Genomic DNA, 12,924 nt, shown 5'->3' on the forward strand with positions numbered 1-12,924 from the left:
GCGCGATTCAACTAAAGCAAATCTCTCCCATTATAATCAATGGTACTGTCTACACTGGAAGCGTAAGTCGTGTCGCATCGTGTCTCGTTGCGCAGACAGTAAACAGCCATTTAGCGCTGCACGCGCCAGCCCAACTCATGCCAACAAGACAAAGAAACGGTTTACGTTTTTTTCAGCGCATCCAGTGTAGACCACCTCAAGCTGTTGCGGGGTGTCAGTCACATACATGTTCTGTTCTAAAACTTAGTAAGCTGGAGCCAGCCTTATAGCATCATAAGCCTGCTCCTGTGGGCAACTTAATTATGCTGCCTCCTAAGATTCGTCTTTAGCCAAATTCTAAAGGCCAAAGTAATAGTTTTCCCCCCGCAAATTTCATCATCAGCACAGTATGCAGCAACTGTCATGGCAAGCCCAGTTTTCCTAAATTTTCCGCGTGTAAAGTGCTGATGATGAAATCTGCTAAAAAAAAAAAAAAAAAAAACTACATACACACTGTGCACGAGACATAGCTGCATGCGGAAAACCGAAGTATTTTGAATTTAGCTAAATGTCTTTTCACATCGTCTGCACATGCACCTGGCACTGAGTACACTAAGAAGTATAACAAAGCAGTAATAAAGCGCATGCATCTAATGCATCCGCTTGTGGATGCTCAAAAGAGCATACTTTATAATGCTGAAGCGCTCGACCGTGCGTGAGGTGTAATGGCAAAACAATTTGTGGAAAAAAATATACCCTAGACTTAGGGTGGCATCACATGTATCCTTTGCGGATTAGGAAAGAGAAATATTGTTTATATACAAACTAATATTCCATTCAATACTAAAATTATAGATAAAAATTGTACAGTGTAATACGAAATAGATAATTTACACAGTATTTGAGTTCGCTATGTATTTACTAGACTAAGGCACATGCTAACGTCAAACTCTACTGAAACCATTTGCGAGTTGAGTCTCCCACGTATTCCACTATTTATGTGCCATGCAGAGCTGTTGCCTTTGTAGAGCATTAAAAAATCTGTCAAGATTCCATGTTGGTTAGGATGCTGCCTTAGAAGACAGCTGCACTATGCTTTGAAACAGAGCTTATGTCTCAATAAAGAATCCAATCAGAAAATAAGCAGTTAACTAAAACAACAACAACAAAAACATTTTTAAAAAGAACATTTCCTCTTACCTTATTTAGGTTTGGAAAGTTCCAGAAGGGCTCTTGTGCATTGTCATTGAGCGTTTTAAGTCCAAACAGAAAACTCAAATCCAATGGCAATGGAAAGCCTACAGAGGCAAAAAGGAATTGTTAAGTACTAGTACTCTTTCCTCGAGGCTAGTGGTTCACCCTCAGGTGTATCCCCTTTATGCCACTTAGACATTTTAAAATAAATCTGAGTAGAGCGGAGACTGGGCCAGGACAAAAAAATGAGAGCAGAAAGATCAACAACCTAAAAGGCTTGAATACATATAACCTTGAATGACAGCCATACGTCTGTGAGGATTTAGGTTTGTATGCAAGGTAGCAATAAGGATATTTTTATGCTTCTTATCACAGTTTGCTGACTTTTATTCTGCACTATAATGCATGAACAAACCAGGTCATGGTTGATATGTGTGGTTTGCTAGTGTGTATACAGTATGTATGTGTGTTGTGTGTCTCTGTCTAGTTCTAAGAACTGTTCTGTAACCACCCGCCAGCTTCTCCTCTTGTCCCAGAGGTTCTGATTGGAGATGAAATCACAACTAAAACATTTTGGTCATCCTGAGCCTTCACACATACACACACAACCAATCATGGGGCTCCCATTGCATTGTGGCAAAATATTGTCCCTTTGTTCAGGTTTACAAATTCAGATACCCACATTCATCCATGCTGGCTTGTAACACAAAAGTATCAGATTCGATCCCAAGTACAAACAAACCAGTACTTGGGACTGAATAAGACCACTGTGCCCTTAACAAAGCAAAATTACTATCTAGTGGGACTGGCCTTGAATTATGTGGCTTGTTGAGGAGACGTATGCTACTGCTTTTTGAAGTGGTTGGATATGTGAATTTTGCCTGGCTGATGATAAAAGCCCACAGATTTACTCTGACGGACCGAAGCCATATCTTGGGCCAGTAGCAATTGCCTAGCAACACCCTAACACCCTGTATACACCGGGTGCATCCGCTGATGTGACGTGACGGCTTGAGGCTGTCTACACTGGACGCATCGACACAAACATTCTAAACCATAGTAGTAGCACCAGCGCATGCAGCGTAAAATGGAGCATGACACCGGTTTATTGTCAGCACGACGGACATGCCATGACGGACCAAGATAGACGTAGAAAGCATTTTGGAAAAACTGGAAGATCTTGAAAATAGGAGCCGACAAAATAACGTACGGATTGTTGGAATTCATGAGCATGAAGAAGGCAGAGATATGGTGAAATTCCTAGATGAGCTCTTCCAGAGTCTGCTCGACATAACAGGCCATAAGATGGAAATCGAGCGAGCTCACAGAGTCCCGGATTGCAGATCTGCTGAGGGGGACAGGCCCTGATCAATTCTGGCCAAATTTCTAAACTTAATAAAGATCTCATGTTGCGTGAGGCGAGGAACAAAGGAAAGCTTTCTTGGAAGAATCACAATATTTTCTTTTTCCTTGACTTTGCGAATTCGACAAGAGTGAAATGCGATCGATTCAAGGAATGTAAGAAACTCTTACATCAATGGAAGATCGCTTTTGCACTGATGTTTCCAGCCAAACTGAGAATAGATACTAAGGATGGCCGCAAAGTATATATGTGTCCCAAGCAAGCACTGTCCTTCATAGAAACAATGGGTGAGTAAGCCATTTGGTGTTTCTCATGTAGCTCCAGAGTGGATTAACTCGCTGTACTTACTCTTGGCTATCTGAGGAAGCTGGGCGCCATTTTTGTTTCTGTTTGTATTGGTTCCGCCTAGCGGCTGGAGTTTGTTTTGTGGAATAACACTCCTTCAAGAAATTTTTGCATTGATGGAAGATCAATTTTACACTGAAGATCTTGGCCAGAATGAGAGAGGATACTAAGGATGGCCGCAAAATATCTACATGCCCACACAAAGGATGTCTTTTATAAAGTTGACGGACTGAGTAAGTCATGGTGTATTTTTTTATGAGGCTCCAAGCAACGCCTGTTTTGTTTCTTTTTGTGCTGGTTCCGCCTAGCGGCTGGAGTTTGTTTTGTGGAATAACACTGCTTTGGGACAGTTGTGGATGAATCTCTTCGTTCTTTGTGCTTATGCCTCCTGTTGGCTGGAGTTTGTTTTGTGAAGTATTTTTGCGGGACATTGGAATGATTCATTTTTGCGGGACATTGGAATGATTCATCTGTTGCACTCATAAACAGCCGGCTCACTGAACACTTGTTTGTCTGTCCGAGGAAACTGAATGGCTTTATATCGGCTGGAATTTGTTTTGTGGAGGAACACACCTTCGAGACAGTTCTGTGAATGAATCTACATGTTCTTTGCTGGGGTTTGTTTTACAAAGTATTTTCTGTTATGTAATTTTGTCTCACAAAATTTGTGCAGAAGCACCGGACTTGAGCAATCTGATGGCAAAGTTGTCGCGGGGACTCTCGTAGGCAAACATAGGCCTTTTGAGTTTAGAGGGATTGACGCCGGTTGGCTCTGTCGTGTGTGGGGTTAATACGCATGTTTTTCTTTTTTCTGTTTGTTTGGTTCGGGGGGTGGAGAGTTTGGGGTTTGATTGTTGCACAAATGTTGGAATGTGGTCTGTATAATCTTGTTTTTGACACACAATTTATTTTTTCTATTATATCAAAATGTCAAATGTTAATGAGTGGGTTATCTTTCTCCACATGGAATGTGAATGGGTTGGGGCACCCCATAAAAAGGAACGTTATTTCTTTTCTTAAGTGTAAGAAATGTAATATAGTGTTTCTTCAAGAAACACATCTTTCCTCACAGGAAGCTAAACAATTTGGGAAGATATGAGGTGGGCATGTTTTCTTTAGTGCTGGCTCAAGTAAAAGCAGGAGAGTCATTACACTGATAAGTAAACATCTATAATTCAAATCTCTCAAACAGATTAAAGATAAATTAGGGAGAATCATTATTGTTTTAGCAGAAATTCAGGGGCAAATGTTGGTTTTGGCTAATATTTACGCCCCTAACTTTGATGATCAAGGCTTTTTTATTGATCTCGAAGGGATGTTGTAAGCCGCTGGCACCCCTCATGATATAATATTGGGAGGAGAATTTAATCTTTTGATGGATTCAGTCCTTGATCATAGTGAAGCAGAAGTGTGTAAGCCCCCTAGAGCAACACTGACACTTCAAAGGATGTGTAAAAATCTTGATCTTGCAGATATTTGGCGACTTTTGAACCCATCTGGTAGGGACTATAAATTTTTTTCATCAGTCCATAAGACTTATTCAAGAATAGATTTTTTTTTTATATCTAAGTCCCTCATTTCATCTGTTGTGGATTGCTCAGTTGGAAACATCTTAGTCTCAGATCACACCCTGGTGAGTTTAGAGGTATTGCCACATATGGAGAAAAATAAATCATAAAGTTGGCGCTTTAATGTATCCCTTTGCAAAATCCTGAATTCCAACAAATGTTAAAGACTGAAATCAATGTTTATATGGAGACCAACTGGTCCTCAGTATCTTCTGTGGGCGTGGCTTGGGGTCAGATAATACAGTATGCCTCATTCATCAAAAAATCCAAAGCACGAGAACTCGTGGAGTTGGAAGGGTATATTAAAAGTGCAGAGGCAGAGCTGAAGAAAGTCGTCTGATGGCCTCAGAGAATTGACCTGATTGAAATACAGATATAATACTATTTTGTTCCGGAAAGTGGAGTTTTGGTTATTCAGGGCAAGACAGTCATACTTTGAGTTGGGGGACAAAGCAGGAAAACTTTTGGCTAGATATATAAAGCAGAGAGAGCCTTTTTCTACCATTCCCTCAGTGAAATCTGCTGGTGGTGAAATTTTTACCTCGACCTTTGATATTAATAATGCCTTTCTTGATATTTACAGTTCCACGTCTTCGTCTACTGATGAAGATATTAGAAAATTTGTGGAACCATTAGAACTCCCTAAATTGACGACTGAGCAAAAAAATTATCTTGATTCTGAGATAACCTTGGAGGAGCTTGATGAGATAATTAAGGCTTTACCTACAGGCAAGGCTCCGGGGCCATATGTTTTGGCCTGTTGAATTTTTTAGGTCTTATGCTACAGAATTGGCAATTCTGTTAGAAGTTTATACAGAATCATTAAAGAATGGAAAGCTTCCCCCAACCATGACACAAGCCTGGATCAGTCTGATTCTTAAAAAGGACAAAGATCCAAGCGAGTGTAAAAGTTACCATCCAATTTCCCTGATCCAGCTAGATGTAAAAATTGTCAAAAATTTTGGCTACCTGCACAGTTTTCAGGAGTAGCACACACCCCACTAAAGCGGCAGATACTCTGGGAGTGGTGATTACTGCTTTTGGAAAAGGTCATGAGGCATCAGTGTATTATTCCCTGTTAATTCAGAGTCTGGGTGACGGAGCTTCAACTTCTCTTAAGAGAGTATGGGAGAAAGATTTAAATTTGGTATTGGAGGAGGGAGTGTGGGCTAGGATTCTAAAAATCATCAAGTCTACATCTAGAGATGCAAGGATGCGTCTGATGCATTTTAAGATTTTACATCGATTCTATTGCACCCCCTCTAGATTGTATAGAGTTGGTCTCAAAGACACACCCACCTGCTGGCGATGCCAATCAGAAGAAGGGGACATAACCCATGTTTTTTGGAGGTGTGTAAAGATTCAAGATTTTTGGTTGAGGTTCAGTATTTTATTTGTGAGGGACGGTCATTGATGTAGGAGATGGGTTCATGAAAAGTTGGGTCCTGGCTGGTGTCATGATCAGAAGGCAAGTCATCCTTAGGGGATGGAAATCAGCTGGAGTGCCCTCGTTTTTGGAGTGGTGCGCGGAGTTGGGCAGGGTGGTGGCTTTTAAGGGGATGGCTAGTAGAAGGTTGGGCAACATGGGATTATTTAATAAAAAATGGGGTTGGTATTTAGATTTTGTGGAGGGCTCTCGGGGGAGACGGTGGAGGGAGATGGGTAATATTGAATGTGTGTGTGCGTTCTCATTGTTTTTTATTTTTTCTTATTTCTTTATTTTATTTATTTTATTCTTTATTATTTCTTCTGAATACTGTCTGTTGATTTATTGTTTATTTTGTGTGTCATTACTGGTTTGATGTCAGGCCACTGGGGTGTGTGTGTTTGTGTTGGGTGGGGAATGTCTGGAAGGAAGGGTTTTGGTTTACGTAATGTGATTCCGTGTTTCCTGTTATGTTTATTGGATTTGTCATTGGAATCAATAAAAATTGTTAATTGCAAAAAAAAAAACAACAAAAAAAACAATAATAATCTAAAGTCTCTAAGCCAGAGGTTTCGCTCCAGTTTACACTCACAAAGCGATTACAATTCACATCAACAAGGAGGTGATTCCTATGATCATGATTCACATTTTTAGTTCATGAGTTGATGACGTCTGCATTCAAAATGAAAAAGTAAAAGCTGAATGTTTGCAATATTCCTATATTCCCTTTTTTAAACTGCCTCAAAAAATGGGGAAATCACCAATGATAAAAATCAAATTGTGTAAGAATAAACCCTAACTAAAATATGATAACTTAAATCATTGAAAACACAGGACATATTACTCGAAACGCCATTTTTAATTACAGGTTTTACTTTGCAGGTGATGGATCCTTGCCAACAACATCCAGCTATCCTCAGCAAATCCTGCACCAGATAAATCAAACAACTACTCCAACAGGGAACCAAGAGCAATATTGCATAAAATTCAAAGATAAAACTGCTTTATTGAGCTATTCATCTGATGATAAATGTAACCAGTAAATAATATTAACACGGAGCAGATTAAATGATATGGTAGAGATGTCATATTTTCAAAGTCAACCAGTCTGTACGTTACCTGAACAACAAGGCTTGTTGACTAATCAGTCTTAGGGAAGCCTTGTATTATTAGGCTGGTTTCGGGTTTACATGAGCAAGATCAGATGCATTTCTTAGGGAGCATTTGCAAGGCACACTCTTGCATTCAAAAACAACTATAAAGAACACAACAGAACAGGACGAACCAACATGATCAAACGAGAAGATGGCAATGCATGTTTTTCTCTAATTAAACACAAGGGAGAATGAGATCTGATCATTTTCATTGATATGCACTTTTATATTTAATATACAATGATATAGTAGCTTAAAAAAAGCATTATTTACCTTCTTATATTTTTACTAAAACATTGCTTTTGTAAAAAAACAATAGTATGTTTTGTATTACAATATAATACTGAATTATCATTATTATTTTGAAGATTAGATTTTTTTTTATATAAAAAAAAGTGATATTTCTGTCCTATTTACTTCACCTTCAACTGGAGCTTTAATTTTGACACTGAAATTACAGTTTTAGTTTACAATGTCCAACGTCTGGTGAAATGCCTCTCCTCTTTTCTGTCATACTGTGCTGCCTTTACAGATTTGTATAATAACTTGTAGCGGTTTGGAACTCTGCGAATGCTTAAACATGCAATTCTTTCACACTGCATTTGAACAACTGCTCTAAAAGTCTGAATCCTGGGAACTACAGCGACAGTGCTTTAATAGGGATGAATTTAAAGACTTTTCAGAGAAGGTTTTACTGTGCAAACTGTCAAACAACTAAAGCATAGCACACTGTCAGCATGCTAACAAAAAGACTATCATCATATTATTCAGAAAAACAAAGTGATGAAAGTTGCCTTTTTACAAAATTAACTCTGCCCGTGTTCAGATATTTAATGCACATACTGTACACACATACTGGTCTGAAAGATTCTGAGTTTCTAGTACTGCTTCGTGTTTTCTTTCCACCATAAAAGCAGATCCTTGTTCCTAAGACAAATTACTCTAACAAGAACGAAGTATCAATAGAGTAGAATTCAATAAGAATGAAAATATTACACATATCACCAGACTTGGTTTGTGTGTGAAATCATACACCAAAGACGCCATGATATCTTCTTCTCTCATCCAACACCTGGACGAAACATCCCCTAGTGGACTCAATTGTAACTGCAAGATTTTGTGAGATTTATAGGGAAAGTACAGCATTATTCAGCTAAATCAATTTGCGATATTCGAGTTGTGTTTTCAATAATCGACTAGCTGGTGCAGAACGAGTACTCGATTAGTCGATTAATGTGCATATGCGATATGCCTACATGTCAACCTCACTAATCGACTAGTCTATGATCCTGACTGTAGCAATTTATCAAGTATCTTGAAAAAGTATAGCTTTTTCTAAACCAAACTGGGTTTACTATTACCATTCTTTTAAGCATTATTAATAAGCTTCTGATTGATATCATACACATGGCACATCACTCTGAAGCAGAGTCCAGTGTAGAACACACAGCCTGAGAGTGTAGAGTGAGCAGATGGAGACATGCATGTGGGTTTGGGTGGAGTGGGTGGATGTTGAGAGCTATGGGCATCCAAAAAGAATAAAAAAATATGTAAAAGAGTGAGCTGTAGCAAATAAAAAACAACAACAAAAAAAAAGTGTACAATGCATGTTGACCAAAGATATGGGGGTACTGTATAATAAATGCATTAAGAAGGTCATAAGCACAAAGATTCATGTGGTAAAAAGCTTTGGCACAGTGCTTGTGTGCTGAATGCGGTTGAGGTTTTTGCCAGGAAATAACAGTTTGCTATTAAATTCTTTAGACTGACAGCTTTATTAATCCCTGTGGGGGAAACTCAATGCATTATTCTCAATGCAATCATTTCCATTTTGCAAAACAGCTTGTCCTGTGATAAAGTTTTATTAAAAGATTAATCGATTTTTTTTAATATTCATGAGTTGCAGTCCTATAATAAATTCTAAAACATTTGGAAAGGAGCAGCCTCCTTTCCAAATGGTAACTGGTTAAAACATAATAAAAGAACAGTTAACAATGTTCTTTTTAAAATGACAGTACTCTGCGCTAAGGGGTGGGTGATATACCAATTGCAGTGTTGCCAGATCTCACAAGAGAAACAAGCAACTTGGTCTGGAAAAACAAGCCCAAAATAAGCCATTTGCCTAACCAAAATAATAAAATAAGCAATTATTTTATGCAAATATTTTTTTTCTAGTGTGGTGGATTTATCATCATAGAAATCAAAGCATACAGTTTTACAATTTTTACAATTAACAGTAAAGTATTTTAATTACAGATCTGCTTCTGTCAAAACCCGACAGCATCAAATCTGTATATGCGTCATATCTAACAATAATTCAGTGAAGACTTAGGTACTTTTTACCTCTAACAATGTTTTCATTGTCTCTGGATTTGCCGTACATGTATGCAGTAATTATACACAGTTGTTAAAAAGGTCTTCATTCACAGAATGCAGCATCCTCAACAGTTACGCTCTGCAAAAAATATAGTTTGTTTTCAGTTTTTGTTCCTTGAACCGTTTTTTGGTCCCTGCTATAAAGGCGAAAACAAGATAAAAAGAAAAGAGAGAAAGAAAAAGACAAAGCTACTTCTGCCACTGGTCGCTCCAGTAAACAGCCCAGTCCAAAAAAGAAGCAATATGAGACTTTGCCTAGGCACTTGCCAGCCTCCATCTCTGCACCTCAACTTTAAAAAGCCATTTGCACAACTTTAAATGAGGGGCACCATAATGCTTCATTCCAAAGGCCTTCATGTACTCTCAAGTGTTTTCAGACACTTTCTGCTACATTTCCTACAACGTACATAGGCCAGATCACAGTGCTGTTGTCCAGATGTAAACAGCTAACGCACTTTAATCAAAAGGCTGACACAGAACAGAGCCAACAAGGTCAAAACAGCATTGTGCCATTAGCAGCCTATTCTGTAATGCCTTCCAAGTACAAAGTTGCAAATCAAAGTAGGTTAGTCAAGTTCTGTGTTTTAGGGTTACTGTTCTACCTGCTAGCCTTTATTTTCGCTTCTTGAGAACTGGTGGGTGGGCAGAATGTTAATGTTTTTTATGAAAATTCCTCATACAATAATAGAATGGCCCAGAGGATCTGCTGTATGTTGCTATTATTTGTGCAGTTTCTCCTACAGAATTCTGTTCCCTCATCCTACCCCCCAATAATTGGTCCTAACTACATACTAAACAATACATTTTTTAAATACCATTTATTATAAGTCTTTGAGAGATTCATATAGACAGAACGTAAGACCCCGTTTACACCTGGCATTAAGATGCGTCTCGGGTGATCCGTTCACATGTGGTCAGGTGAGACACATCACTGTTTACACCTGCTCACTTAAATGAGTCTCCTATGACCACTTGTGATCAGATATGGAGGAGAGGGTCTCTGTTTCATGATGACATACTGTACATCAATCACTATGTCAGTGTGTTCCTGCATGACATTAAAGTGCAACAAAGTCAGAAAAGACATAGCATGAAAAAAAATGGCACACTATTTCTCCCTGATGCAGTTGAAATTTAATCTAAGCACAAAAGCGACATTTCGAGCAGAATTGTCCATTATTTTGGTGGATTACCTGTATTACCCTGAGCTGCAGATGTTCGTGCTTCTCATAAGTGTCCCAGTATGTTGGTATCAGACACACTAAAGAAGATCCATTTAGTTCTCCTGCTTGTGTATATATCCGCTTTTTCAAATTTTCCAATCGGACATTTTTTTTCATTTTAAACAGTTTAAACTCACGACAGGTGAGGGGTGGCGCTTTGCTGCTGCTGGAGAGATTAGCGTTTACACCTCAAATGTGATGCATTCACATGCGTTTTTGACCACATTTGTATGTGGTTTTTGTGATCTGATCCCAAAATGTTTTAGATCCCGTTTAGACCTGTATTTAGCACTGACCACATGTGATCCGATCACCAAAAATGCATCTTAATACCAGGTGTAAACGAGCTCTAGAGTCATTCATTTTTGTAGTGCTACATTTTTGCTTTTGTGTGAAGCCAGTGAGGACAACACAACAGAAAGATCTGATGTGTATTTATAGTCTTTGAATTATTTTGCACTACCAAGTCTTCTTAAGTCATCCCATTCAATCCAGACACCCAACTCACAACTCAGGTCAAAACATAATTCCTTTTTTAGCAGTGCAGGAAACAATGTTTGTGTATAAAACCAAATATCAATCCATGCGAAGTAGTACAAGAGTAGCCAATTCAGGCTGTTGGGTCTAAGGAACTGCTGTTCAAAGTTTGGACAAACTTTTCTCATAAAACAGAAATCAAGCCACACTTCCCAGATCCCACTATATATACACACACACACACACACACACACACACACACACACACACACACACACACACACTCTACACAGGCTATCTGCTGTATAGTAACAGACAGATGATGCAGTCTATATAAAGTTATCCTTTTTAGCAATTATGAAGATCTATCCCAAGGCTGTTTCTGATTATTATTTTAATTTTTGTGTTATTAAACAGTGAGGGTTGTTGGTGAATTGTTATCTTTAAAAGTGAAAGTTACCAATGTAACCGATGTGTAACCAAAATGCTCCTCAGACCTTAAGGCAGATTTATACTTCTGCTTCAAACGTACACTTCAAGCTTTGCATAATGGCCAATTTAGTGGTTTACATTAGTGCCCGACCAATATATCGGTATCGGCGTAAATTTTACCAATATGCGCCGATATGAAAACTTTTTTTCAGAACATATAATGCAGAAAACAATGCTTTAGAATTGGTGTCATAGTGTAGTTTGTCCAGCAGAGCGCGCTCCGACTCGACGTTTACATTGTATACAGAGCTGACTCTGAACTGACGTGGCTCTGCACACAGGGCGGAGTTGAACAGTGTGGATTTGAGCAATCTCTTCTCATTAAATTGCTAACTAGTTTGTGAAATACATACTGGAAAGTTAATAAAAAATTACCCCATCATTTTACATAACTAATATAACGTTAACCCTGTCCCTGACAACCATGTCACTCATGTTTATCACATCTGTTTGCTGTTAGCCAGCTATAGTTTGTCAGTGCAGTCAGTAATGCAGCAGATTGAAAGGTAAACATCAGAGCATCTTTTTGCAGCTCGACAACGGTGCGGTGGCGGACTGTGTGTGGTGAGTGTTGATTTCACGCTTTGCTGTTACCTAATTGGTGAGACGCAATGCTGGAAAGTAAATAAAGTCCATCTTTTACTCTCCGTGACAACGAGCTTATAGCTAACTAGCTAATCACGTAGCTACTTTCATTGTTGTCAGCGTGTAAACATTTATTCACCAAACTGTTTTGTTCAGGATTCACAGTTTGGTACCCCCTTCAACCGAACAATTCCAGTCATTGCATAAAATGTAATATTTAAAAGTCTGGTTTTCCAGACATTAAAATAGGATACGTAATAAAAGTAGATTTAATAAATAGTATATTTGCCCTGTGTAAATAATAATATATAGGAACTGTATCTAAAATAAATGAGGGGTGATACATACTAATACAACAGGCTGGAAAAATAGACATTTATTCATTTTAATATCCTATATATATATTTTGAATGTGTTGAAACCTGACACCGGGCGACGCACCCTAAAAACGGCACCGTTAGATCGGTTTCATGCTGAGGAGTAGCTTAAAAGTTTTTTTTCTCTCTCTCGTAAATGTAAATGAGTGTAAATGCCAACATCATCATATATGTCGAAAGGACTGATGCCTGTCAACCAAAACATGAGCTCATTGATGTCATTAAGTGAGTCTGCTTTTTTATTCCATCAGTTAATCCTGGTCAGAGGCTGCCGTATATATTTAGTTTATATGTAGGGTTACGTCCTACATAAATTTAATGGTGCAATGCTCAAATATTTAGTAGTGCGTAAATTGTGACTTAGT

The 12,924-nt window shown here is 38.4% G+C and overlaps 1 protein-coding gene across 5 annotated transcripts in view; it reads right to left on the bottom strand.

Moving 5' to 3' along the window:
- LOC127415739 (circadian locomoter output cycles protein kaput-like) overlaps positions 1-12,924 on the bottom strand; it is a 91,714-nt gene that overhangs the window by 69,595 nt on the left and 9,195 nt on the right. For 4 of the 5 annotated variants that reach the window (XM_051654609.1, XM_051654607.1, XM_051654611.1 and 1 more), the window contains exon 3: positions 1,180-1,277. The exons of the other annotated variant lie outside the window; for it this stretch is intronic. The gene's annotated coding sequence lies outside the window, so the exon portion shown is untranslated. The remainder of the gene's footprint in view (positions 1-1,179; positions 1,278-12,924) is intronic. 5 annotated transcript variants of the gene reach the window in all.

The sequence above is a fragment of the Myxocyprinus asiaticus genome, chromosome 25, assembly GCF_019703515.2.
Source record: "Myxocyprinus asiaticus isolate MX2 ecotype Aquarium Trade chromosome 25, UBuf_Myxa_2, whole genome shotgun sequence".
In the NCBI taxonomy this organism is placed as follows: Eukaryota; Metazoa; Chordata; class Actinopteri; order Cypriniformes; family Catostomidae; genus Myxocyprinus; species Myxocyprinus asiaticus.